Source organism: Myotis yumanensis, unplaced genomic scaffold (genome assembly GCF_028538775.1).
Source record: "Myotis yumanensis isolate MYYU_CA2020_CCGP unplaced genomic scaffold, mMyoYum1.0.hap1 SCAF_1, whole genome shotgun sequence".
Classification (NCBI taxonomy): Eukaryota; Metazoa; Chordata; class Mammalia; order Chiroptera; family Vespertilionidae; genus Myotis; species Myotis yumanensis.
Window position 1 is genome coordinate 156,413,297 of NW_027223752.1, and position 27,033 is coordinate 156,440,329.

At 44.3% G+C, this 27,033-nt stretch overlaps 2 non-coding genes and 1 pseudogene across 2 annotated transcripts; all 3 read left to right on the plus strand.

Moving 5' to 3' along the window:
• The first annotated feature begins 1,806 nt into the window (after positions 1–1,806).
• On the plus strand, positions 1,807–1,914 carry LOC139000171 (U6 spliceosomal RNA). Its single transcript, XR_011469543.1, has one exon. It is a non-coding gene; the product is annotated as a U6 spliceosomal RNA (small nuclear RNA).
• Positions 1,915–4,694: 2,780 nt separating this feature from the next.
• On the plus strand, positions 4,695–5,218 carry LOC139006126 (cytochrome c oxidase subunit NDUFA4 pseudogene; annotated as a pseudogene).
• Positions 5,219–24,813: 19,595 nt separating this feature from the next.
• LOC138999842 (U6 spliceosomal RNA) lies at positions 24,814–24,920 on the plus strand. Its single transcript, XR_011469460.1, has one exon. It is a non-coding gene; the product is annotated as a U6 spliceosomal RNA (small nuclear RNA).
• Positions 24,921–27,033: the final 2,113 nt, after the last annotated feature.

Sequence of the window (27,033 nt, forward strand, 5' to 3'; positions counted from 1 at the left end):
CCTGGTGACCAGCCCCCATCCAGGAGCCCACCCAGAGTTGCCTCATTAGAACAAGAGATGCTCCTATCACCCAGGAATTTACAAGAGTTTTAGGAACTCTGTGCCAGGAACCAGATTGGGGAGGGGAGGGGGAGACAAAAGCCAATATTTTTTTTTTTTTTCGGTTATTTCACAATATGTGACAGAGGTATATATGCTGCCTGAAAAACCTAACATATTGGCTGGCCTTTTACCAAAAACGTTTGCTGATGTTTGCTACAAAGAGAGATTTAACCCTCAAATAAGTTAGAGTCTAGAAAGAAAATTAAAATAATAAACACAATAACTTTTTTTTGACCATTTACTGTGTGTGAAGCACAGAGTTGCATGTGTTGCATTCATTGTCTCACTTAACCTTCATCAGAAAAACCTATGTGTTACAGTTATCTATTTACAAGGAAGATTCCAAGACTTAAAAAGGTTAATCATAAGGTCACATTAATGACCAAACCTGAGATTAAACCCAGGCTGGCTGACCCAGAGCATTTAAGCACTCATTTCAGGTGCACAAGTAAGAATGACAAAAGGTAGAAAGTGGTAGGTATCGGGAGGAACAGCAAAGCACAACTCGCTGTGGAAAAGCAGAGGTGGCAGGTAACACTTCCAGGGGGTGTTCGGGGAAGATTTCATGGACAAGGCAGCTTTTAAAGTGGGCCTTGGAAGATGGGAACGACTTAGATTTGTGACATTGTTGTTAAAAGGTCTTATGAGGAATAATATTTTGGCACTGGATGAACAGCAAGGACAAGCAGCTATGGAACAGCTGGAGACAGAAGCACTTGAGGGGTGTTGGGGCAGCTGTGAGTCCCATCTAACAAAAAGACAATGTGCATGAAGGGAGACCAGTGGGAAACCTAAACTAGAGGAGATTCTAGATCAGCGGTTCTCAATCTATGGGTCGCGACCCCTTTGGGTCACCTAAGACCATAGGAAAGCACATATATAATTACATATTGTTTTTGTGATTAATCACTATGCTTTAATTATGTTCAATTTGTAACAATGAAAATACATCCTGCATATCAGATATTTACATTACGATTCATAACAGTAGCAAAATTACAGTTATGAAGTAGCAACGAAAATGATTTTATGGTTGGGGGTCACCATAACATGAGGAACTGTATTAAAGGGTCTTGGCATTAGGAAGGTTGAGAACCACTGTTCTAGATGGTGTCGAATGCTGACCTAAGGGCAGAGGAAATTTCAATAAATGTGACTGAGCACTGATGACTAAACAATTAGCACCATCAGTCTGATGTTCTGGGGAGAGTACTCTGACAAGGATGTGTTGGATAAATGGAGGCATAAGGGTAAATTGGGACACTATTAACAGTAATCCAGACCCAAGACTAGCGGGAGACAGAACACAATGGGGGAGAGAGACACGGGAGGAGTGTTACTAAGGTCTCCCCTATATTTTTTCCAAAATCACTAAGTAACAAAAGAGGGAAGTATAAATGGCTTGGCAATGACCCCCTCTCAGGCTAAAAAGTGCCTTTTCATGACATTATCACTCTCATTTTTCCCCAGTTTTGTGCCACCACACACACACACACACACACACACACACACACACACAAGTTTTACTAATTGAAAGTCCTGGTGTTGGTTCTCTTGATAAAGTCATTACTTGATAATTGTTTTAACGGAATTTTATCTGAGTAAAAGTGTCAGTGGTTTGGGGTTGAGTGGGGAGGTGCAGAGAATAATGCCCACACGTGTGATTTACCGGGTCTACAATCCACAGGAATTGTCCTCTGAAAGGTGCTCGCTTCAGCAGCACAGAGACTAAAATGGGAATGATTCAAAGATTAGCATGGCCCCTGCGCAAGGATGACACACAAATTCATGAAGCGTTCTTTAAAATTTTTTTTTAAAAGAAAAGGAAAAAATAAAAAAAGGGTGGTGACCTCTGTCACAGACAGCTCACACTACCCGACTCGCAAGTCAGAACTCGAGTTCTAACTCAGACTCTGAAGCTCATGTTCCAGGCCTCCTTTGCCCGTTGTTGACTCATCTGGTCCAATTCCCAACAGCAAGCTTGGGCTCCTCTCTGCCCTGCTGTGCCTTTGGGTCCCAAGTCCACTGCCCTCAGTGCATGAATCACCAATGGGCCCAGGGGAGAGACTCCAGTGGGGAAAGCAAGCGGGCCTGGTGGAGGAGCTGTCCTGGGCCTTCTCGTTCTTCCCTGGATGCTGCTGACTTCACTCCGTGGTTTACAGCGCAGCAGCTGTGTTTCCGCCTCTCCTATAAGGCTGGCTGCAGAGAACTATCACTAATTAACACAGACAAAAAGAGACCACAAATGACTTTACCAGTTACCGCCAAGTTGACAGTGTGTAGATTACAGCAAAATCTTAAAGTGTTTTGCTGGTCTTTACTGTCTATTTGAAGACTTAAAAAGCAGGTGATGTTTTCGGCCCAGATCCAGAGTTTAAAACTTGTGTAATACAATGTAAGCCTACCTACAGTTTTATGAGAATTTCTGGTAAGTTTTGAGGGTTTGGATTATATGCTGTCATATTTCATTTTTAAAGAATACCTTCTTTTTTTTGGTATTGGTGTTTTCCATATCTATTTCCTGTTGTCAGTAACATCTACCCTGGGTTAATTTATAAACCACTGTCAAACCCCCAACACTTTTCAGCCTAACAGTGTACTGAACTTGTAGATGGAGAAGCAGATGATCACAAAGCTATGAAAGGCCCTGGACACGTTTGTGTGGTAGGAGAGAGTTTGTGGAGGGAAAAAAGGGATTGGAGAGTCGATAAATAAAAAATGGTTCCTGGCAAAATGACCGTGCACAGGAGTCATTCCACTGTGAGGTCACTCTGTGCAAGGCTGCAAGAAGGGAGGGCTGGTCATAGGGAAAGCATGCTCGCTCCTGAAGACGGTCAGAGGAGCTTGTCCTACCTCTTCAAAAGGTTGGCAAGAGACTTATTTGCCAATGAAGGCATCCTTGGGCAACTGACGGGGAAGTGAAGCCACATGCGTGCCTCAGGTGAGAGACATAGAACAAAAGCTTCCTTTCCTCTGTATCTAGGAGACCTGGGTTCTGGTTCTGATCTTACTAGCAACTAGATGGGTGGCCCAGGGTACAAATCACTTAGCATCCATGAGTTCCAGCTGTGCTTTATGACTAAAGAGGGTATCTGAGTAAAAAATCCCTCCTGGCCCTAAAATTCCCTGGGCCTGTAATCTATGAGCGTATCTGGTAGCCGTGATAGACGTGGAAGTCTGGCGCAGTGGTTCTTCTAAAGTTTCTACTGTCTAGTCATGTCTATAATCGGGCCAAGTCCTGTAGTTCGTGGGATTAACACCAGGCACAAAATAACTGTGTGTCATCAGAAACAAAGAGTTTGGAAAAGACATTTCCCCTAACTAAATGAAATCTCACTGCTCAAAAATAATAGGATGCTATAGAAAGAAAATATCAACGCCGCCACAAATCAGCATCAGAGGAACTGCTCTAGAAAACATCTGGAAAATAGCCTTGAGTTAACAAACCACTAGATAAAATGTTTGATTTCCCAGTCACCGGTGCTACTAACTGCAAAAGCAGTTAAAAGGCCTTATGAGGAATAATATCTTGGCACTGGATGAACAGCAAGAGAGCCAGCTGTTTGCACTTGCAGTATAACAAGTGCCAATGTACATATTGTAACCCACACGGTCCACAGAGGATGGAACAGCAAAGCAGACAATGTGATGGGAAGTCCTGATTGGGCAGAAATGATCAGACTTCTGGGACTAAATGACAGGCAAATGCCTTTTTTTTACAACAACAGCCCACTTCCAGGGCAACTTCCTTGTGAAATGTCATTTCTTTCTATATATTCATTCATTTGCTTTTACTAGAAATTAATATAATGGCCTGCGAAGAACTACTTCCAGGCAAGAGTCCCTCTAAACCAAAACAGATGTTGGAAACCCACTGAGACCAGCCTAAAGAGAAAAGGAGGGGATATCAATGACAGACAGAAAAGCGAGGAGCCCAGAGGTGAGAGAACTTGAAGAAAGATAAACTGATAAGCATGATAAAGCAAGATAATGCGAATCCTTCAAACTTCTCACCTCAAAGGACCAGAGGATTATGTCCATCCCACATTTTGGAAGAGATTAAGGTAGAATTGCAAACAAAGAAAAAAGGAGGGAGTATTTAGACATCAGGACAATATATTTATTTGCAATGTTACTTGAGCGCTCATTGAAATCAGCACTTCTTTGGCATTTAAAAGGAAAAGTCTGATCAAGTTTGCCATCATTCATTCAATTATTATTTGTTGAGTTCCTTGGTATGTATAGGGAAAGCTTCTAGGTCAGTGGTTCTCAACCTGTGGGTCGCGACCCCTTTGGGGGTCAAATGACCCTTTCACATGGGTTGCCTAAGACCATTGGAAAACACATATATAATTACATATTGTTTTTGTGATTAATCACTATGCTTTAATTATGTTCAATTTGTAACAATGAAAATACATCCTGCATATCAGATATTTACATTATGATTCATAACAGTAGCAAAATTACAATTATGAAGTAGCAACGAAAATAATTTTATGGCACTGTGATGGACAGCCGCATCCGGGCCTCCCGCCGCAGGGTGCCCTCCGAGCCAGGGGTCCTTCAGGTAGGAGGTCCTGGGTGACTTTGGGCGTCCGCTCCTCCTTGGCGCACTGAGTACCTGCTGCCCGCGCTGCGTTTTTGTTTTTCTCTGCTCCCCTGCCCTCTGCCAGGACCATGCTCCGCCAGATCCTCAGCCAGGCCAAGAAGCATCCCAGCTTGATCCCCCTCTTCGTGTTTATCGGAGCCGGGGGGACTGGAGCGATGCTGTCCGTCACACGCCTGGCGCTGTTCAACCCCGATGTCTGTTGGGACAAAAAGAATAACCCAGAACCCTGGAACAAAGTGGCTCCCAATGAGCAATACAAGTTCTATGCAGTGAATGTAGATTACAACAAACTGAAGAAAGAAGGTCCAGACTTCTAAATGAAATGTTTCACTATAAAGCTGCTTAAAATGAAGGTCTTCCAGAAGCCATCCGCACAATTTTCCACTTAACCAGGAAATGTTTCCCCTTCAAGTGCACAAAATCATGTTGGTGTATTGTGTTGGGGTTTACACTGATCAATAAATATTTGAAACTTGAAAAAAAAAAAAAGAAAAAAGAAAATAATTTTATGGTTGGGGGTCACCACAACATGAGGAACTGTATTAAAGGGTCTCGGCATTAGGAAGGTTGAGAACCACTGTTCTAGGTGCTGGTGGAGGGGGAGGGAATAGTGATAAACAAACAGACATGATCTGTGTGGAAGACACATTATTCATGATCTTTCATGAATAAAAGATCAATCACCACCTTCAATAAGTATTATGAAAACAAAGATGTAGAGAAGTGGTTTCTTCTTTTTTTATTTATATACTAGAAAACATAGATAAAAGTCAAGTAATCACAAAAATAAATAAAAATTGCATCTCTTGTGAGTGCTGCAAGGAGAGGTAAATGGTTCTATGAAAGAATAATTAGAAGATTTGAAATTGTCAGAGGTAAAAGTTGGCTTCCTTGAGGAAAGGATATTTGAACTGTCATCAGAAGGCTGAATGGAGTTTAATTGGGTTAAGGAGGGGCAGTGTGTAGAATGGCTGCAGATAGACTAGTCAGTAGATTATTTTGGTAATCCAAGTGATGGAAGATGGCAGCTTGTACTGGGGTGGGGGCAATCTGGAGGAGATGGAAGGCCAGTGAGACTCAAAGCCTGTACAAGGCAAGCATTTTATGTTATGACTAGTGGCCCGGTGCACAAAATTTGTGCACATTAAAAGGAAATTAATTAGAGGAAATATTTTAATATTGCTATTTTGTTTCCATCTCTCCATCCCAGTCTCTCCCAGTCTCTCCCTCTCTTTGTTTTTCTCAGCAGTCCTCCAGGCCTCCCTGTCTCCATCTCGCCCTCTTCTTCTTTCCCTGCTGGGAGGGGGTGGGACCAGTGGGGACAGCTCCACCCTCTGCCCGCCTGAGGCCTCATTCAGAGAGAGGCTCCAAGAGTGATCTGGGAGGGAGGGAAAGGAAGGGAGAAAAGGCTGAGAGCTGGTGGGTGCTGTGTGTGTCTATGCGTGTGTGCAGTTGTGAGTGAGTGTGAGTGCTGGCCCCGCCTCCCCCGGCCCCAGCCCTGCTGCCACAAATCCCCACCCACCAGAGCCTGCTGCTCGCACAGCCTGGGCGTTAGGTTAAGCCTTTAGTCAGTTTGGATCCTGGCTCTTTATATATATACTAGAGGCCCAGTGCACAAAAATTTGTGCACTCGGGGGGGAAGAGGGGGTCCCTCAGCCCGGCCTGTGCCCTCTTGCAGTCTGGTACCCCTCGGGAGATAACGACCTGCTGGCTTAGGCCTGCTCCTGAGTGGCAGAGGGCAAGCCCAATCCCTAGGTGCAGCCCCTGGTCGGGCTCAGAGCAGGGCTGATTGGGGAGTTGGGGCGCCGCCCCCTGTCATGCACAGAGCAGGGCGGATTGGGAGGTTGCGATGCCACCCTCAGTCACGCTCAGGGTAGGGCTGACTGGGGGGTTGGGGCACCGCCCCCTGTCACACTCAAGGCAGGTTCAATGGGGAGGTTGCGGCGCCACCCCCTGTGATGCACAGAGCAGGGCCAATCAGGGGGTTGGGGCGCTGCCCCCTGTCACTCACAGAGCAGGGCCCATCAGGGGGTTGGGGCACTGCCCCCTGTCACTCACAGAGCAGGGCCAATCAGGGGGTTGGGGCACTGCCCCCCCCCCATCACGCACAGAGCAGGGCCCATAAGGGGGTTGGGGAGCTCCCCCTCTCATGCACAGAGCAGGGCCCATCAGGGGGTTGGGGAGCTCCCCCCTGTCACGCACAGAGTAGGGCGAGTAGGGCCGATAGGGGAGTTAGGGCACCGCCCCCTGTCACCCACAGAGCAAGGCCAATCAGGGGGTTGGGGCGCCAGCACTGTCACACTCAGGGCAGGGCCGATGGGGAGGTTATGGCTCTACCCCATCACACACAGAGCAGGGCCCATGGGGGAGGGGGCGGGGGGTTGGGGCACCACCCCCTGTCACACACAGAGCTGCAGGGCGATCAGGGGGTTTGGGCGCTGCCCCCTGTCACGCTGATCCGGTGCCAGGAGGCCTCGTGGCTCCGCTGATCCCGGTGCTGGGAGGCATATTACCCTTTTACTATATAGGATAGAGGCCTGGGGGCCGGCTGGTTTGCCCTGAAGGGTGTCCTGGATCAGGGTGGGGGTCCCCACTGGGGTGCCTGGCCAGCCTGGATGAGGGTATGATGGCTGTTTGCAGCTGGTCACACACCCTTCAGGGTGGGGGTCCCCACTGGGGTGCCTGGCCAGTCTGGGTGAGGGGCTGAGGGCTGCTTTCAGGCTGGCGGTTTTGATTGAAGCTCCCAACCACTCCTTTTTTTCTTTTTTTTTTTTCTTCTGGGCCAGCTTTAGCTCTGGCTCTAGCTCTGAGGCTTCCGCTGCTGGTTTGTTTGCCGTTCTATAATCGAAACAATGTATAACTTCAGCTCTGAGATCCCAGCCGGCTATATTTGTTAGAATGTTTCAAACTGCCAGCTCAGAGTCCGCCAAGTCAGGCGGGGAACGTTGGAATCTGCAGTCACTGGAGGAAGCAAGCCTCATGTTCGCTTCCAGCTGCCTGGCTGCCGGCCGCCATCTTGGCTGACAGTTAATTTGCATAAGGATACGCTGATTAGCCAATCGGAAGGGTAGCGGTCGTACACCAATTACCATGTTTCTCTTTTATTAGTGTAGACTAGAGGCCCGGTGCACAAAAATTTGTGCACTCGGAGCAGGGTAGGGGGGTCCCCCAGCCCGGCCTGTGCCCTCTCGCAGTCTGGGACCCCTCGGGAGATAACAACCTGCTGGCTTAGGCCTGCTCCCGGTGGCAGAGGGCAGGCCCAATCCCTAAGTGCAGCCCCTGGTCAGGCTCAGAGCAGGGCCAATTGGGGAGTTGGGGCGCCGCCCCATCATGCACAGAGCAGGGCAGATCAGGAGGTTGCAATGCCACCCTCAGTCACGCTCAGGGTAGGGCCCATTGGGGAGTTGGGGCACCGCCCCCTGTCACACTCAAGGCAGGGTCGGTGGGGAGGTTGCGGCACCACCCCTTGTCACTCACAGAGCAGGGCCAATCAGGGGGTTGGGGAGCTCCCCCCTGTCATGCACAGAGCAGGGCAGATCAGGGGGTTGAGGAGTTCCCCCCTGTCACTCACAGAGTAGGGCCGATAGGGGAGTTGGGACACCGCCCCCTGTCACACACAGAGCAGGGCGGATCAGGGGGTTGGGGCGCTGCACCCTGTCACACTCAGGGCAGGGCCAATGGGGAGGTTATGGCTCTACCCTGTCACACACAGAGCAGGGCCCGTGGGAGGTGGGGGGTTGGGGCGCCGCACCCTGTCACACACAGAGCAGGGCCAATCAGGGGGTTGGTGCGCTGCACCCTGTCAAACACAGAGCCGCAGGGCAATCAGGGGATTGGGGAGCTCCCCCCTATCAGGCACAGAGCAGGGCTGATCAGGGGGTTGTGGCCCCGCCCCCTGTCACACACAGAGCTGCAGGGTGATCAGGGGGTTTGGGCACTGCCCCCTGTCACACTGATCCCAGTGCTGGGAGGCGTATTACCCTTTTACTATATAGAATAGAGGCCTGGTGCACGGTAGGGGCCGGCTGGTTTGGCCTGAAGGGTGTCCTGGATCAGGGTGGGGGTCCCCACTGGGGTGCCTGGCCAGGCTGGCTGAGGGGCTGAGGGCTGTTTTCCGGGTGGCGAGTGACTGGAGCTCCCAACCGATCCTTGTTTTCTTCTTCTTTTTTTTTTATTCTGGGCCAGCTTTAGCTCTGAGGCCTCGCTGCTGAAAACATTGATACAAAGTTTCGGTCCAGCTGGGTTTCAGTCGGCTGGTTTCTGGTGTTTTGTTTAACTTCTTATTTGCAACATAGTACATAGTTGCTTAGAGTTGCAACTGAGAGGCCGGCAAGTGAGGCGGGGAATGTTGGAGTCCGCAGCAAGCAAGCCTCATGCTCGCTTCAGTGCCTGGCTGCCGGCCACCATCTTGGCTAACAGTTAATTTGCATATACTCACTGATTAGCCAATGAAAAGGGTAGCGGTTGTACGCTAATTACCATGTTTCTCTTTTATTAGTGTAGATAGATTGGGTGGAGGGACGTGCTGACAGTTCCAAGAAGCCACACTTTTCATTCAAACAAGAATTTGCTTTGAATGCAGAATGAAGAAAGAAGGCAATGGCACTCTAAGGAACAACCAAGGAACCCTACCATTTCCTTTCTTGTTCCTGTAGCTTCCTGGTATTAGGCAGTCACTTAACCCTGAAAATAGTGACATAGAAGTAGGGGAAAATATATGGGGATTGAGTTCCTTTTCTTTTTGGCCCATCCTTTTTTGTCAGGAAGCTGAAAGCAGAGAGTATTGATAAGGTTGCACATATAAATTAGTGGAAAACAAAGTTGAAAAAAGTTGAGTTAGTTTTGTGCAGCATTTTCACTCTTTTATTAAGAACAAATGGCCCTAGCTGGTTTGGCTCAGTGGATAGAGCATTGACCTGCGGACTCAAGGGTCCCAGGTTCGATTCCAGTCAAGGGCACATGCCCGGGTTGTGGGCTCGATCCCCAGTGGGGGGCGAGCAGGAGGCAGCTGATCAATGATTCTCTTTCATCATTGATGTTTCTATCTCTCTCTCCCTCTCCCTTCCTCTCTGAAATCAATAAAAATATTTTTTTACAAAAAAGAACGAATGCATAGCCCTAACCGGTTTGGCTCAGTGGATAGAGCGTCAGCCTGTGGACTGAAGGGTCAATTCCAGTCAAGGGCATGTACCTTGGTTGCAGGCATATCCCCAGTGGGGGTGTGCAAGAGGCAGCTGATTGATGTTTCTCTCTTATCAATGTTTCTAATTCTCTATCTCTCTCCCTTCCTCTCTGTAAAAAATCAATAAAATATATATTTTTTTAAAAAAGAACGAATGCATATGCCATTAGACACCGACAACAGTGTGCTGATGGCCAGAGGAGAGAGGGGTGTGGGGGTGGGTTGGGGCAGGACATATGCAATAGTGTCAACAATAAAAATAATGTTTAAAAAATGAATAAAATGCATATGTATGTATGAGCTAAAAAATACAAATTTTGCAATTCTGGTGATTCCACAGTTAAATGCTCTTTATATGTCATTTAAACCAGTATTGTACAATATAAAGATAAATGGTAAAATTTATGCTAATAAGTAATTTTTTTTTCTTTATTTCAAATGACATTAAATAAAAAGTAAAATACACTACAAGTTGAAAGAGACCATGGAAGAAAATGGGAAACATTTTAATACATTTATTTATTTACTTTTTTTTTTACTTACTTATTTTTTAAAATCTTTTATTGATTTTTAGAGAGAGGGGAAGGGAAAGGGAAAGAGAGAGAGAAACAATGATGTGATTGGCTGCACGCCCCAGACTCCAGACCCAGGATCAAGCCTGTAACCTGGGCATGTGCCCTGACCGGGAATTGAACCAGCAACCCCTTGGTGCATGGGATGATGTCCAACCAATGGAGCCACACTGGCCAGGGTTTTAATAGCACTTTTCCCCTGCTATTCTGAACCAGGTATTTTGCATATTTATTTTGCATTGAGTCCCCAAAATTATGTAGCAGACCCTACATAATACATTCCTTGGTAGCTTTAATTGGTTATTTACCTGCTTAGGTCCTACTACATTGCCCCACCGCTGAGTGTATGATAGGTAGGAAGGAAATGTCAAATATAAACAAATTTGGCCCAGCCGGCATGGCTCAGTGGTTGAGCATTGACGTATAAGCCAGGAGATCATGGTTCGGTTTCCGGACAGGGCACAGGCCCGGGTTGCAGGCTTGATCCTTGGTGTGGGGCATGCAGGAGGCAGCCGATCCATGATTCTCTCTCATCATTGATGTTTCTCTCTCTCTCCCTCTCTCTCCCTTCCTCTCTGAGATCAATATATATATATATAACAGCCTAAGTGACTGTCCGACCATCCGACCGGTAGCCATGACACACAATGACCACCGGGGCAGACACTCTGACTCATAGCTATAACACGCACTGACCACCAGGAGGCAGACGCTCAACTCAGGAGCTGCTGAGTTGTAGTAATGTGGTAGTTGCAGTTCTCGGGTGACACACCGGGAACCAGAGAGGAGGGAGCCCAATTCCGGGGTGCATCACCCGAGAACCGCCCTCTCGAAATCCAGAACCCCTCCAGGGATGTTGGAGAGCCAGTTTTAGTCTGATCCCCACAAGTCAGGCCGAGGGACCCCACTGGTGCATGAATCTGTGCACCGGGCCTCTAGTGAAAATATATTTTTTAAAAAACCACAAATCTAGACATGGGTAAGGAGAGACTTTACTTAACAGGATTATTGTAATAGAAGGAGGGGAACTATTGCAATTGACAGAATGGTTTGACCATCCTATCTGCAGGTGTCTCCGTGGTCCTTATAAAAAGGATTTTAGACACAGACATGTACACAGAGGAAAGACCACAAGAGGACACAGAAAGAAGACACCATCTGCAAGCCAAAGAGAGAGGCCTGTAAAGAAACCAAATTTGCCAACATCTTGATCTTAAACTTCTAGTCTCCAGAACTGTGAGAAAAATAATTTCTGGTGTATTAGTCTCCAATTCTGTAGTATTTTGTTATGGCAGCTTCAGCAGATTAAGAAAATCTTGTTGTTTTTGAGATAGTTTCTGTATCCTGTATACAAGGCCTTTGTCAGGTGTACGAATTGCAAATATTTTCTACTCGACTGGCTTGCCTTTTCATTTTCTGAATGATAACTTTCAAAGAAAAGGAGTCTAATTTTCACAACGTCAAATTACTTAATTATTTTATGTTGTGATTTGTAGTCATTCCAACTCCTCCCTCTGCCTCATGATATCAACCAACTTCCAATCGAAACAAAAACCACACCAGTTTATTTAAACAGAAAGGACTAATATAAACTATTACTAAGTAGAAAAATGTGGTGAACCAGTAAATGAGATAAAAGAGGATTCTGAGGGGACAGAAATAGCAAGTGCGCATGGCCACTGCCACCTCTAGAGCCAAGAGAGAATAAACAGGGAAGGAAACTTTGAAATTCAGAGGAAGCATCTCCCCACCAAGGCTGATTGCCAGACCTCCAAGGAGAGGCGTGGCTGCCACTGGAACCTGCAGCCTGCTGGTGAGCGGGACCACCCGAGGACACACGCCACAGCAGCCCACTGCTGGGCGACAGAGACATGGATAGAGGGCACCCACTGGTCAAGGGGACTCACTGACCACAGCTCAGGTCTTGCGATATGTACTTGTCAGTTAAAACACTCCTAGCAAGGGAGGGAGGAAAGAGAAGGGAAGGGAATTCAGGACCAAGAAGATAGATAGAAGGAGCCAAATAGGTAAGAGGAAAAACAGAGAGTGGAGCAACAGAATTGAAGCGCTAGGTTGAATGATGCTAAGAGATCTGTCTTGGTGCCAGTTCTTTATATTTGCTGCTTCCTCTATGAGATATTTATCTTCCAGCTTGTCTTCATGTAATCCTATTTAACCTTTATACCTTTCAATTTTGATTTAGCTGTCTCCCCTTCTGGATGCCTTCTCAGATCTGCCCCTCTTCCACCCCTGCCCCCAATACATGGCTAGGTGCTCCTTTGACTGCCAAATGCACTTGCACTTGCACTTACCCTAGTGATAAAACCTAAACTCCTTGAAGTAGGAGATTATATTTTGTACTGCATGGCATCTCCAGATCATAACATCTTCCTCAGAATGCTGTTAGCATTTCAGCATTTGATAAAGTTACTTTTTTAATCTAAGGAAATTGCTCTCTTTTCTCTGTTCCAAACCACTTTACTCATACTTCTGTCATGGAATTTATTACTTACTAGAGGCCCGATGCATGAAAATTTGTGCAAGAGTAGGCCTTCCTTCCCCTGGCTGCCTGCACCAGCTTCCCTCTGGCACCCAGCACCCTGGCTTCCCTCCTCCAGCTGCCCGCGGGCACCCAGGACCCGGGCTGGCTTCCCTCCGCCCTGGCTTCATCAGGAAGGACATCCAGAATGACATCCAGAAGACATCTGGTCTAATTAGCATATTACCCTTTTATTATTATAGACTAGAGGCCTGGTGCACAAAAATTTGTGCACTCGGGGTGGGGGGAATCCCTCAGCCCGGCCTGTGCCCATTTACCATCCAGGATCCCTTGGGGGATGTCCACCTGTCAACTTAGGCCCACTCCCCGGGGGATCAGGCCTAAGCTTGCAATCAGACATCCTTCTGGCAGCCAGGGAGCCCTCGGGGGATGTCCGACTAAAGGCTTAGGCCCCCAAGGGATCGGGCCTAAACCATTAGTTGGACATTCTTAGTGCTGCCACGGAGGTGGGAGAGGCTCCTGCCACCACCTCTGCGCTGGCCAGCCATGAGCCAGGTTCTGGCTGGCTGGCACTCCCCATATGGAAGTGCACTGACCACCAGGGGGCAGCTCCTGCATTGAGTGTCTGCTCCCTGGTGGCCAGTGCACATCATAGCAACCGGTCATTCTGCCATTCAGTCAATGTGCATATTAGCCTTTTATTATTATTATATAGGATGTCCCTATTTCCCCCCTTTTGCCCCCTCTACCCAGCTCTTGCCCCCCACTTCTCTCTGGCCATCACCATACTGTTGTCTGTGTCAATGGGTTGTGCATATATTTTCTTTGGCTAATCCCTTCTTTAAATTCACTTCTTTAAATTTTTATTTTCAGATAAGTGCTTATAACTGCACTATTATATATTTTCTATTATATCATTTAGAATTAAGATATTTTTTAATTGAACCCTTGTAAATTTTAGCACAATTTAATAAATTATGCTAGAAGCAATTAGGAGATTTTTCATATAATGTATACACATTTCAATTAATATTTTATTAATTTTTAATTTTTTAATATTTTAATTTGAAATAATCTCATACATGTAAAAAAAAAAACCTATAAAAAACTACAGTATATTATATGTACCCTTCACTCAATTTCTTAGGTGTTAATAATTTAAACATAACCATTATACAACTAACAAAATTTGGAATATATTTTTCTTATAATCTCTTTAATGTTACTTAATCCATTTACTTTGTTCTTGTTAATCTTCACCCAAGGATATTTTTTCATTAAATTTTAGAGAGAGTGAAGGGAAAGGGAGAGACACATTGATTGGTTGCCTCCTGCGCATGCTCTGATAGGGACTGGGGATCAAGCCAGCGACTGAGGTACATGCCCTTGACTGGAATCGAACCTGGGACCCTTCAGTCCACGGGCTAATGCTCTATCCACTGAGCAAAGCAGGCTGCAGCTTAATTCATTTACTTTCAATCTATATGTGTCTTTATATTTAAAGTGGGTTTTGTTTTTGATTCACCCTCATAATCTGTCTTTTAATTGATGCATTTATGCCACTGACTTTCAGAGTGCTTACTGATAGAGTTACTGCCATATCAGGCGGCTTCTGCGGCTTCTGGGGTAGGCCTGCCTTGCCGCCCGGGACCCGCCGATCTCAGGTCCCGGGGCGGCAAGGCACGGCCGGCTGCTGGGGCTTTCTGGGGCGGGCTTGCCTTGCCACCCTTGGGAGTCCTAGGGCAGTCGGCCTGCCCTGGATGGTGGCGCACTGGCGGTTCGAACTGTCCTGCCTACAGTATGCAAATTAGCTGCCATCTTTGTGGTGGTTAATTTGCATATCGTGCTGGTTAGCCAATGGGAGGCGTAGCGAAGGTACAGTCAATTACCATGTTTGTCTATTATTAGATAGGATTATTATTTTTGTATGTTGTTTCCTCTCCCAAAGAAACTATTACCTCTTACTAATCTTTGCATTCCTGTGGTTGGCAAGTTCTGTGCATTGAACAGAGTAAGAATGTTCTGAATATTCGCTATATTAAAAGTAACCAAACTCATAAAGGGCAATTATAGTGTAGTAAAACTGATTTTGTGATGAGCTTATGAACTGGTTCTGGAGACATTTTCTTTTATAACTTTGTCAGAAGGCATGCGAGGACCTTGGGGATATTGGTTTAAACTCATTTGGTGGCAAGAAACAAATTGGCTTAAATAGAAAAGAAGAGATTCTTACTATAAGTAGTAGGGCTGCTGTTGAAACTCTGGAATGGGTTAGACTTGGGCACTCAATCTCTGGCAGGAAAATTCTGTCACTCCTCTCTACCTCCTCTTTGCTTCAGTCCTCCCACTCGCCAAGATCTTTCATTCACTCCTTCATCCTTTTCTTTTCTTTTCTCTTCTTTTCTTTCCTTTTCTTTCCTTCTTTAAGAACATTTATTCCAATAATACCAGCAGTATGGCAGAACAGCAGGTCATCCACAAAAATCTGCTCTTTTCTCTCTTTTATTCTCTGATAACAATGAAGGCAAAGGAGGGAAATGCTGTTGATAACAATTCCCTGAGGTTGCAGGTGGCCTCCTACAGTTCCAGACTTTGCAGCTCCTCCATTCAAAAGAGATTCCACAGCCCTAGTTGGTTTGGCTCAGTGGATAGAGCATCTGCCCGTGGACTGCTAGTAAAGAGTTCCCAGTTCAATTCCGGTCAAGGACACATACCTTGGTTGCAGGCTTGATCCCTGGCCAGGGTGCTTGTGGGAGGCAACCAATCAATGTGACTCTCGCACATTCACGTTTCTCTCTGTCTCCTCCCTTTCTTTCCACTCTTTCTAAAAAAATCAATGGAAAAATATCCTAGTGTGAGGATTAACAAAACGAGAGAGAGAGAGCGAGAGAGAGAGAGAGAGAGAGAGAGATTCTACACTGAAATTAGATTATTTTATTCAGTCCCAAATTGAGAGTGGAGCTTTGGCCAGTGTGGTCCAGTTGGTGGAAGCATTGTCCCATTCACCAAAAGGTGGCAGGTTCGATTCCCAACAGGGCACACATCCAGGCTGTGGATTCCAACCCTAGTGGGGGCACATGCAGGAGGCAGCGAATCGACGTTTCTCCCTCACTCTCCTTCTCCTTTCCTCTCTCTAAACTCTATTTTTTTAAAAATAAATAAATAATAAATTTAAAATAAGAGAGAGAGAGTGAAGTGACTGATTTACCCAGTTTGTATCCAGTGCCTACTCCTAGTTCAATTAATTGTAGGATTATCCAGCGAAAAGTTGGCTAAATGTTATCCCTGTAAGTATGAGGGTGGGGGAGTAGCGGCCCTAATACATTATCCACTACACTGAGCCACCCAGGTCAGAGTTTAAAAGGAGGACAGCACGTCAGTGGGAGGGGGCATGGGTCCTACACAACTAGGACTGGCCCTAAACTTAATAGTCACCAAATGCAATGTAGGTAGGTGGGGTCAGGCTTGATGTGACTTGGCAGACAGGAAGGGCCTAGAACTCATCCCTAATCACATCAGATATGACCACTTATGGTCCATACTCCTTTGGAAGGTCCCATCTTGCTCAATGGTAGCTTTCCAGTGGGTAAAGTTTGGCCAGCAGGTTAAGGCACTGGGGCTGGGGACTGATGGCAGCTTATGATTTCTAGTATGTTTTGTGTACCAGCAGCGTATCATCACCCAAACTGCTTTGAAAGGCATCATTTATTTATGTAGCTAAATATGTTTTGGTAGAAAAAAAAATTAATCTCATTTATGGTAGCATGTCTCATACCACTTTTTATGTACTTATTATAGAAGAAGATGATTTTGAGCAAGCTGTATATTTAATGTCTCATTTGCTTTACTAATGGAAAAATGACAAAGGAAATTAACAAACTGAATTTTCTAATCTACTCTGCTGCTTATTGCCAGTTGTTAGCTACTATTCTAGAATTGTATGTACTTTTACTTCTTTTTTAAAAATATATATTTTTTTGCCCTAACTGGTTTGGCTCAGTGGATAGAGCATTGGCCTGCGGACTCAAGGGTCCCAGGTTCGATTCCAGTCAAGGGCATGTACCTTGGTTGTGGGCACATTCCCAGTAGGGAGTGTGCAGGAGGCAGCTGATTGATGTTTCTCTCTCATCGATGTTTCTAACTCTCTATCCCTCTCCATTGCTCTCTGTAAAAAATCAATAAAAATATATTAAAAAAATATTTTTTTATTTTATTTCAGAGATGAAGGGAGAAGGAGAGAGAGATAGAAACATCAATGATGAGAGAGATTCATTGATCGGCTGCCTCTTGCATTTGAGATTAAGGAGGGACTGTAAGAAAGATTACATGAAAAAAAAAAGATTACAGGAAGGTGGGAGGAGACATCAGGGGGATGGGATTACAGGACAGCTAAGAGTAAGTGCTCTCTGTAGGGGTCTGAAAGGGGGCATTTGAAAGGTGTGTATTCTTTACCCACTTAGTTTTTTTGTTTCCATGAATTCATTTCCGGTTAATTCCACGACTATAAAACTCATATCAATCACACTCCTCTCCATGCCAGGTCGTCTTCTCAAGTCAGAGCACATCTACACGTTGTCCACAAGATGGCAGTGAAAGCCCACTGACACTTCATACTGCAAAGGAGAAAAATTAGTCAAGTCAGAAAAGGGGTGGGACTTTCTAATCTTGGACTATTACATTTTAGAACCTCAGATACTGGGCTTTAAAGAAAAAAAATTTAAAATGTTGAATGCTACATTAATGGCAAAGTGTTTTTAGTAATCTAACTAGATTACAGTTTCTGGTGATTTTTTAATGAAACAAAAATGCTTCTGAACACCACTGCCTGGGTAAAAGTGATAAGATAATTTTAAAAGACGTTCTCAGTAATCTGTTTAGTGAAGTTTCTTGGCTGGGGAGGGAATAGGAAGTGGCATTCCTCAATATGCTTGAAAACTTACACTTTTTCATATCCAACCAAGGCATAATAGAGAAAGTCTCCTGAATGGACATCATCAGCTGCTGGAGACTGGATCAGATTTGCACCTAAATTCTGGACTTTTAAAAAATATATATATTTATTGATTTCAGAGAGGAATGGAGAGGGAGAGATGGAAACATCAATGATGAGAGAAAATCATTGATCGGCTGCCTCCTGCACGCCCCCTACTGGGGATTGAACCCACAACCTGAACATGTGTCCTTGACTGAAATCGAACTGGGGACCCTTTAGTCTGCAGGCCGATGCTCTATCCACTGAGCCAAACCAGCAAGGGTTGAATTCTGGACTTTTGAAGTCAACCTTCTCTTCTTTCTCTATGACCTCCCTCATTTCTCAAACCACTCACTGAATTAGTGAGACAATTGTGATCTTAATAGTTTTGAGTTTCAGATTTTTTGTTCATACCTTTTTAAACTGTCCATTATTGTATGGAAATAATGCATTAACATACTTAAAAACAATGCCTGGCACATAGTAGGTGCTCAAAATGACAATTGTTATTTTTACCTCCAACTTTTACTTAATTTTGAAAGTGAACATATCACTTAATTATAGTGATTTGTGTACCATTCTCATCATTTGTGCCTAATGATCATGGAACAAAATTATGATTATGCCTAGTGTTCATTTACATGCAGATTAAGTATCAAACTTTTTATATTTTGTATCTAGAAAAAATTCATCTATTTGCAATCATTACAATTTTTGTTGCTCTAGCCTAGTTGGCTAATTAAACAATGTAATACACACACACACACACACACACAAATGCTACCTAAGCCCATAGTGTGTCTCACAGCACATATTTTCCAAACTGGTTGAGGAGGAAGATGACCTGCTGACTTCCCTCACCCTTTGTTATGGAGAAAGTACATGGATTAAGTGATCTAGTTTCAACTATACAACTTACAGCTCCATTAGCGCTCCATTGAAAACAAGCTAAGAATTCTTTTTTTTTTAATATATTTTATTGATTTTTTACAGAGAGGAAGGGAGAGGGATAGAGAATTAGAAACATCGATCAGCTGCCTCCTGCACACCTTCTACTGGGGATGTGCCCACAACAAAGGTACATGCCTTGACTGGAATTGAACCTGGGACCCTTCAGTCTGCAGGCCGATGCTCTATCCACTGAGCCAAACTGGTTAGGGTTAAGAATTCTTTTTGTCTTGGGAAGTAGACAGGAAATCTTTACTTCACTCATATTTCATAAATCTAGATCTAGGAAATAAGAAAAGTGAGGCCTAGAAGTGCCTCTGGATTAAGTTTGTACAAACTACCACTGGGCACCATGTGATCCAGTGTCTATGGGAGTCTCATGCAAAGATAATGAGACTACAAATAAATAAAATAAAAAATTAAAGAGCAGAAGTTACAATGGACACTACAGAAAAACAAAAGATTATACAAGTATACTATAAAAGGCTATTTGACACCAAATTTGATAACCTGGAAGCAATAGAAAAATTATTATAAATATACAACTTTTCTAGCCTGAAGCATGGAAAATGGAAAACCTAAATAGATCAATCAACAGTAGGAAGTTGAAACAGCAACCAAAAAACAAAAGTCCAGGATTAGATAGCTTCACTGGTGAATTCTACCAAACATTCAAAGAAGACTTAATATCTAGCCTCAAACTCTTTTTTAAAAAATGGAGAAGAGGGAATACTTCCTAACTCATTTTACAAGGCCAACATTACCCTGATACCAAAATCTGGCAAGGACAGCACAAAAAATGAAAATGACAGGCCAATGTATCTGATGAACAAAGATGCAAAAATCCTCAGCAAACTATTAGCAAATCGAATACACGGCAACTGTGTGCAGGAATCTGTTTAATATAGCTACATTTCATCAGTGAAGAAGTTGTTACAAGAAAAAAAACCTTTTTGAAAGATTATAAACCAAAATAAATTTACTTCAATCCTTGCTCAAAATAGAGAGGAAAGGAAGGATCCCACAGGAAGGGCAACCTGTTAGTTTGCTGGGGCTGTGATAACCAAATGCCGCTCACTGGGATTTTTATTTTCTCAGTTATCGAGGCTAGAAGTCCAAGATCAAGGTTTCGTCAGGTTTGGTTTCTTCTGAGGCCCCTCTCCCTGGCCTGCAGATGGCCACCTCCTGACTGTGTCCTCACATGGCCTTCCCTCTGTGCACACGTGTCTGGGTCCTAATCTCCTCTTCTTGTAAGGACAGCAACCAGTTGGATTAGGGCCCACTCATCTGGCCTCATTTTACCTTGTTATCTCTTTAAAAGCCCTGTCTCCAAATACAGCCACATTCTGAAGTATTAGGGCTTAGCACTTCCACATATGAATTATAAGGTGCCACAATTCAGCCCCTAGCAGAGACTTAAATTATATTGGATTATAGTTGGATATGCTTTGAAGGACTTTAAAGATATTAATAGAAGTGTTTAATTAAGCTAAATTAAATCCAAATGGCAAATAGAATGACAGGTTATGGAATCTGGAGTTGGGAGAAAGCTTAGAGTACAGGGAGTTGAACTTCCTTCTCCAGTGTGGGGATACCTTTTCCACAATTCCCAGCTTCCTCTGCCCAAGCATAATTCCTGTATCAAAATCCAATCACTTGCCCTTGTTCTGACATCTGAAGCAACATCTTAAGCACTCTTCAGAGGACGGCTTTCAAATATTTCAGGAAGTTTATCATTTCCCCATGATCTTGTCTTCTGTAGTCCAGCTTCCCCTGACAGTGCCTTGACATCCTATATAATAAAAGCCTAGCCAAAACCGGTTTGGCTCGGTGGATGGGGCGTCGGCCTGCGGACTGGGGGGGTCCCGGGTTCGATTCCGGTCGGGGGTATGTGCCTTGGTTGCGGGCACATCCCCAGTGGGAGGTGTGCAGGAGGCAGCTGGTCGATGTTTCTCTCTCATCGATGTTTCTAGCTCTCTGTCCCTCCCCCTTCCTCTCTGTGGAAAAATCAATAAAAATATATTTTTAAATAAATAAATAAATAAAAAATAAAAGCCTAATATGCTAAGTGTCCAGTCGTCTGGTCAACCAATCAAAGCATAATATGCTAATGATATGCTAAGGCCGCTCAATTGCTTGCTATTATGTGCACTGACCACCCAGGGGCAAACACTCAGACCAGTAGGTTAGCTTGCTGCTGGGGTCCAGCCAATAGGGACTGATCAAGACGGGCTGGACATGCCCTGGAGCCCTCCCACAGCCCCTCCCCAGCTGGCCAACCTCCCACATTCCTCCCCAGCCCCGATCATGCATTGGTGAGGTCCCTCGACCTGGTCTGCAACCTCTCGCAATCCAGGACCCCTCAGGGGATGTCAGAGAACTGGTTACGGCCCAATCCCACAGGCCAAGCTGAGGGGCCCCACTGGTGCACGAATTCATGCACTGGGCCTCTAGTTTGTTATATAACAAGATATTTAAACGTCTTGCCATCCCAGTGGTGTTAAAAAGTGTATCCTCTCTAACTGAATTAGCATGTTCAATTTTTTTTTTATCTGACATTTTTTTAAGAGAATTGTGTTTCACACAATTGATTTTTTTCTGTGTAATTAAAGGTTATCCTCAACTATTAAAAAATAGTTCACTAAATTCTCTGTAGTACAGAAACACCCCATTCTTAGGATATTTTAACTCACACAGTTTCATAAATTAAAAAGAAATCTGCCATATGGAACAACAGTATCATTTTTGCCTGCCTCCCATTAGATGGCACTGCAGACTGTGCACAGAAACATTAGCGAGATTAGTGCTTCCCAGCCCCTTCTGTCGCAGGACAGCTGGAAAGTAAGAGTATTTTTGTGGAGTGAATAAACAAGGGGGTGGCAGCCAAAGAAGACTAGCCTGGGGGTCCCCTGAAGGCACCGCTGGCTGTCCCAAGGTCTGAGGAAGATTGACATTTTGGCACATCTTTGAATGCATTACAGCCACAGTGCATCTTGGTTGGGAGTTCTGATCTAGGTCATCTTCTTATTAATTTGGAACCTATACGGAGTTTACATCTTTAAAGTGTATTTATACATATTAATCCCAACATTTATGTCAGTGACAGAGCTGTGAGAATTTTGAAGGTATTGTGAATAAGAATAAGAATTTGAAGAAGACAGTAATAAAAGCAGAGATTTTAAAATGGAAACTCGTGATACTGAAATATACAGTGAAATGGAACAAAACATTTGAAAGTAGAAACAATTCTGAAGGGCAAAGAATTAATCATGCCATTGAGAATGTTGAAGCTTTAAACCCCCATCTCACTGCATAAGGCAGTGGTTCTCAACCTGTGGGTCGCGGCCCCTTTGGCGGTTGAATGACCCTTTCACTGGGGTCGCCTAAGACCATCCTGCATAGCAGATATTTACATTACGATTCATAACAGTAGCAACGAAAATAATTTTATGGTTGGGTCACCACATGAGGAACTGTATTTAAAGGGCCAGAAGGTTGAGAACCACTGGCTTAAGGGATGGGGCCTTTAAGGAAGGGATTCAAGTTAAATGAGGTCATAAGGCTGGAGCCATGATATAGCTGGCATCCTTATAAGCAGGGACACCGGAGAGAGATATATCACTCCCAGCCACGTGACTGTTACTGGAGTATTTAACTCCCTTGACGCAAGAGGAAGTGAGGTGGAGATTCGTGGGGTGCCGCTGAAATAAGTATTGACAGAAGCTCCCACGGGAAGATGGGATGTGGAAGATTTTATTGGTGTGGAGTTACATGTCTTGGGTTCCAAAGTCCCCTGTCCCTTGAGCCAGTCCCGGGAAAGTTGCAGCTGGGGTTCCAGCTGGGCCAGAAACAAGGCCAGTGTCCAGAGCTTCCGTTCCATGTGGGCAGCTGGATGTGGTTCAGCATCTGAGCTCATTAAAGTAGACTGGTCCATGGGTGGAGTCCAATATGGCCGTGTGCCATGTGGGCACAGGGGAACGCATCCCCCTGCCACAGGAGAGCCAGGAAACGATGTGTGAGAGGAAGAGAGAGAACTTCCGTTGTTGAGAGTTTAAATATTTAGGTTTGGTGTGCTTGCAGTGGCCATGGCCATCCTGGCCACTAACTTGTTTTCAGGTATGACAGACAGGTAGGCAGCTTCCCGCCTCACTCAGACCTTACTGGGCTTGTGTCTAAACAGCCTTTGTCTGGTTTCTTCCCCCATCTATTAGCAGGGAACAGACGGAAAATGTTAAATGCAGCTTTTGGCAAAGCTGTATAAATGGCATGTCTGTATCATCTGCTCTCCCCTTTCGTTCCTTTCCTGTTAAATAATAACCAGGTCATTATAACGGCTGAATTGGAATTATATTGGAATTATAGTTGGATATGTCTTTAAGGACCTGAAGGATATTAAAGTCCTTAAAGATATATCTCCATATGGCAGATTTATTTTTATGAAACTGTGTGAGTTAAAATGTCCTAAGAATGGGGTGTTTCTGTACTACAGAGAATTTAAATTTTTTTACTAGTTGAGGATAACCTTTAATTACACAGAAAAAAATCAATGGTGTGAAACACAATTCTGACGACACAGTGAGAAGGCAACAGTCTGCAAGATAGCTCTCACCAGAACCTGACTGTGCTGGCACCCTGATCCTGAACTTCCAGTAACCAGAGCTGTGGGAAATAAATGTTGTTTACGCCACCCAGCCTGTGGTGTTTTGTTATGGCAGCCCAAGCTAATACACCATTTATCTACAACAAATAATTAGTAAGAAAAAAAAAAGTAACTCACAAAATGGAAACACTTGAATGTGTGTCAAGATGACCAGGGCCAATATCCAACTCCCATTAACCCTTTATGAGGTTGTTCAGGCCGGGTAGCTCATTGGTTATTGCATCATCCTAGGTATACCAATGTTGTGGATCCATCAATGGTCAGGGCACATACGAGAAGCAACCAATGAATGCAGAAATAAGTGGAACAACAAAATCAACGCCTCTCTCTCTCTCTCTCTCTCTCTCAATAAAAGTAAATAAAGTCCTAAGAAAGTACTGCTTCTATAAGAAGCCAGGGGAATGCTAGGCCCATTTTAATCTGTACTACATCAACATGAGTGGTAGCAGGTTTAGGGAATACCCTGCAGCTGCTAAGAGGTTCCCTTACCATCATCAAGAAGAGACAGGTGGGTTGGATGCTGCGTGTGTTTCCAGTGGCGGTGGTTCCGGCTCCCTGCTCCCTGCTCCCTGCTCCCTGCTCCCTGCTCCCTGCTCCCTGATGGCGGTCCTGGCCAAATGGAGAGGCACTAACTCTAAGGGGAGATAAAGACTTGCAACGGACCACGGTTCTCAAAGTGTGATCCCGGGAATGGAGGAGAGGGCGGTGTTTGCAAAAGTCAAAACTATTTTTCTAGTCCTCGCCGGTTTGGCTCAGTGGATAGGGCAGCGGTTCTAATCCGAGCAAGGGCACATGCGGGGTTTGCAGGCCTGATCCCCAGTGGAGGTCGTGGAGGAGGCGGCCGATCAATAATTCTCTCTCATCAATTATTCTCTCTCACTAAAAAAAACCCACCGTTTTTCTAAAAGTTGATGTTATTTACCTTTTCTACTCTCATTCGCTCCCTAATGTAGTGTTTTCCAGTGATCACGTGATGTGTGGTGATGCCATCGCAATGGTGACTAGTGGAATGTTACTAGATTTAGTGTGGCGATCACATCATAGGGTATATAAATGCCGAATCACTATGTTGTACACCTCAAACCAATATAATACTGTATACCAACTATATTTTAGTAAAAATAAAAATTTGGGAAAAAAAGGAGGGACATGTCTTTCTCAATGGACTTTCATATATATAAATAAAAATTATGTCCTGGGGATCCTTCCTACACAGAGTTTGGTCCATCAGCATCATCTGGGAGCTTGTCAGAAATACAGAATCTGTGCTGGCTTCAGCAGCACGTATACTAAAATTGGAACGATACAGAGAAGATTAGCATGGCCCCTGCACAAGGATGCCAAGCAAATTCGTGAAGTGTTCCATATTTAAAAAAGAAAAACAAAAAGAAATGCAGAAGCTCAGCCCTTCCCAAACCTACCAAACCAGAATCTGCATTTTAACAAGATCCTCAAGTGATTCACATGCACAGTGAAGTTTGAGAGGTACCACTTTACTAGTACAACTTATATCAGCAAAAGGAGAGTAAGCTTGGTTCTAAAGTTACTAAGAACTGGTCTGCCCTTCTGTTTGGTGGAAATGCAGTGTGGCCTAGGAAGGTACACTCTTTAATTTACTCTAGACTTGGGAATATCTCCGATTTTCAAACCTAACCTATTCATATGTAAGAGTGTCTAAGGTTCTAAAATTAGGTTGTATAGCCCTGCTGTCTTCTTTTTTAAAAAAAATATTTTTATTGATTTCAGAGAGAAATGGAGAGGGAGAGAGAGATAGAAACATCAATGATGAGAGAGAATTAGATCGGCTGCCTCCTGCATGCCCCTACTGGGGACCGAGTCTGCAACTTGGGCATGTGCCCTGGACCGGAATCGAACCCAGGACCCTTCAGTCCACAGTCTGAGGCTCTACCCACTGAGCCAAACCGGCTAGGGCTGTCTTCTTCTTTTAAAAAAACAAACATTTTTTTTTAAGAAGTAAGCTTCAGACATAGAAAATAGAGACATAGCCAGAGGTAAATGAAGCATCTGGAAATATTTGCTTACAATTATTATTTTATATATCTTTTTATTGATTCAACCAGGAAGGGAGACAGAGAGAGAGAGAGAGATAGAAATATCAATGATGAGAGAGAATTATTGATTGGCTGCCTCCTGCACACCTCCCACTGGGGACTGAGCTCGCAACATGGACATGTGTCCTTGACCGGAATCAAACCCCGGGACCCTTCAGTGCGCAGGCTGATGCTCTATCCACTGAGACAAACCAGCCAGGGCAACATATTTTTATTGATTTTAGAGAGAGGAGGGAGAGGACAAGAGAGATAGAAACATCAATGATGAGAATCGTTGGTCGGCTGCCTCCTGCATGCTCCCCACTGGGGATCAAGCCTGCAACCCAGGCACCTGCTCTGACCAGGAATGGAACTGTGACCTCCTGATTCATAGGTTGACACTCAACCACTGAACCACACTGGCCAGGAATCTCTGCTGTCTTCTGAAAACAGACTGCAGAGCATAATTTAGTTTTTCTTTATAATTGAGGACCAAAGCTATGAATATCTGTATATTTACAGTGAAGTCCTAAAGAGCTTTCAGGTTATATACAGAGTAGGCAAAAGTAGGTATACAGTTGTTCATATGGAAAATAATACAATAATTAATAAATAATAATACAAGAATAGACTCGGTGTTTTGTGTACTCACCACTGTAAACCTACTTTTGTCAACCCTGTAATAGGTACTCAGTAAATAGTGTTCCCTTCATTCGATTCCCTTCAAATACCAGGTTAGAAATTCTCAGATGGCCGAGACTTGTGGGCTGTTTGTCATATTCCCAGTGGAATATTTAGGGCTGTTCAGCTTAACTGATTACCTCAGACTGCTGTGCATTTTCAGTTCCATTTTTCCAATTTTCTTTTCTTCCTTGTACTTATTCTGCCAACTAATAGTGATTGTGGCTCTCAACGTGTCTATATAAACAGCATTTCCTTCCCCTGTCATGTGGTTTATGTTTAATTTACTGTGGGGTAAGTGGATGACTATAGAAATTACAGTATATTTGAAATAATAATCAAATATTCTAAGTGAGAATTTAAGAGAATGTCCTGTAAGTGCATGCACTGTTATGCATAGGTTGGCTATGTGGTAATTATTTGCCTAATAATCCCATCCTTTCATTTTTCTTTTAGGATCTTAGTTGTGTCACAGACCATTAAGACTTAATAGTTAAATGACATCAGCATACATATAAAAATATCTTTCATCATATTATGAACAGTAGAACTCAACTTAGAATGCCATAATGAAAAGAAAAATCAATGATTCACAAGGAACAGGAAAAAAAAGCCATGGCTGGTTGGCTCAGTGGATAGAGGACTGAAGGGTCCCAGGTTTGATTCCAGTCAAGGGCACATGCCCAGGGTGCACGCTTGATGCCCAGTAAAAGGCGTGTAGGGGCGTGCAGAAGGCAGCCAATCAATGATTCT